Here is a 2,184-nt window from a genome sequence, read left to right as displayed (position 1 = left end):
TTGAAATTTTGACAAATTTATCAAATTTAAAATTGAATAATTATTTTGTATTTAAAAATTAAATAAAATGTTCAACTTTTATATCTAGGGATTGAAAATTTAAAACAAGATTCCTCGTAAATATTTAATTCTGTTACCAAAAATTCTAAGAAATACATAAGCACAGTTTATTTTTATAGTAATTTTAAGTTCAAATATGGATGAAATTACATATTAAAAAACCTGGAATAACTATTTTAGTTATTTTGTTGTGATTGTATAATATTATTTGTGGGTACTTGAAACTTCTAAAGTATACTATTATATATCTATGATAGTACCACGGTTTATTGTTGATGTATAACGCGTTACCTAATGGATATTGTGATATGATTAATTTGGAACTTATAATTGATACCTATCTATTATAGATCATTTTTTTTTAATACTATAGATAAGTATACCTATAATAGGTATGTCTAATACCCAGACTGACAAACTGTCTCCGCTCAGAATCGTTTTTCTTATACAGTGATATTATATCATTGAATTCAAATTTAATACTATCCATTATACGGTGACCCACTTGTAACCTACTCTACAGCAGAGCGACATCCACTTACCCACCTTTTTAAACTCAAAATCACATTTTTGCTCCAATAAATAAATACCTTACGTCAAACATACGGTTTGGGAAAAAATGTGTTGAAAATAAATCGTGTTCATTTCAATTAAGCATATTATAGCCGTAGTTATAGTACAAATATACCTACATAATATATAGTTTGAGTAAAATAAATTAATACATTAATAAACCTTTTTTTCAGTTCTATTGTTAACTAATATTAATTCTAAATTTATGTACGATATTTTGACGTAAGCTAAACGGTTGCTGCGCAAATGATGCATGATTCAAACATCGAACTGTACGTACATTTCTAATAAAAAAACGTTAAAATTAACGATAGTGACGCAAAAATGACCACCGATAAAAAAGAGCAACCCCTGAAAAAAATTGAAAACCACTGTACTATGTTTATTAACGGGTGGTTTCTCACGATCAATACTGTGGGATGTGGTTCGGCGTCACTAAGCAACAGACCCGACAAACCTCCCCTTCCCCCTCGAACAGATGGACCGGGATGATTTTACCATAACGACGGGTAATCCGGCACTGTACCTACACACACACACACACACACACACACACACACACACACACACACACACACACACACCTACAAATATATACAAACATGCACACCCCATCCTACACAATAGCACTCACAGGATTTGCCCGCCGAACCTCTGCACAATATATACATTACCCATGTCGATCGGTGGGTAGTGGAGCACAAAATATTTCGGTTACCGGGCACGTTACGGCATATCATTATTCGTTCCGGGTCCACACAACTTTAAAAAAAAAGTACCATTTATTTTTGGTAATTTGGTTTTCAACATATGGCCAGACTGTACAATCGACCAAGCGTACCCAGTGAGGGTGTCTTTTATTTCGTAGTTGTTAGCATGACAATCAATGCTTGATAGAGGTATACATAACTTGGCTTAAGTAAAAATCATACTCGTCGTATAAGTTGCTCTTTGTATAATATGGAAGCTATATCACAGCAAAGATCGTAACAGTATAACACGAAGCAACTTGAACATTAAAAATGCAGGACAAATTGTCGTCTAATTCAGTTATTCGTCAAGAATTCATTGACAATCAAATTGCATTATTAAAACCTATCTCTCCAGCAAATAAATCAAATTCGTTTGAAATATCAGAAATAAAGTGCCCAGTCGTCATTGAAATTTCTAAAAATGATGAATTTCCTAAATTATTTTATGATATTCTAGAACTTTTTGTGCAAACTGTAACAGCTTTTAGTCAAATATTTTTTTTTTTTTTGAAGAAACCATTTTATTATAGCCTTGTGCCAGTTATACAAATATATGGAAAAAAATACAAATATAATAAGCCTATTAGAACAAAGAATAAGTTGGAAAATCTTTTAGAAAATATTTATAATATTGAAAAATGATCTGAAATATTTGGACTTGTCTATACACAATGTATGGGTTATTTTGAAGATAGTTCAAAATATAATCACCCTTTTCGAAGGACGCATGTCTTCATTTACATTAATTTATGTACAATTTTGTTTTTTATGAGACTTTTTGACGAGTTTTGTTCGTTTA

This window comes from Acyrthosiphon pisum, chromosome X (genome assembly GCF_005508785.2).
Source record: "Acyrthosiphon pisum isolate AL4f chromosome X, pea_aphid_22Mar2018_4r6ur, whole genome shotgun sequence".
In the NCBI taxonomy this organism is placed as follows: Eukaryota; Metazoa; Arthropoda; class Insecta; order Hemiptera; family Aphididae; genus Acyrthosiphon; species Acyrthosiphon pisum.
This window is presented reverse-complemented; position numbering follows the sequence as displayed.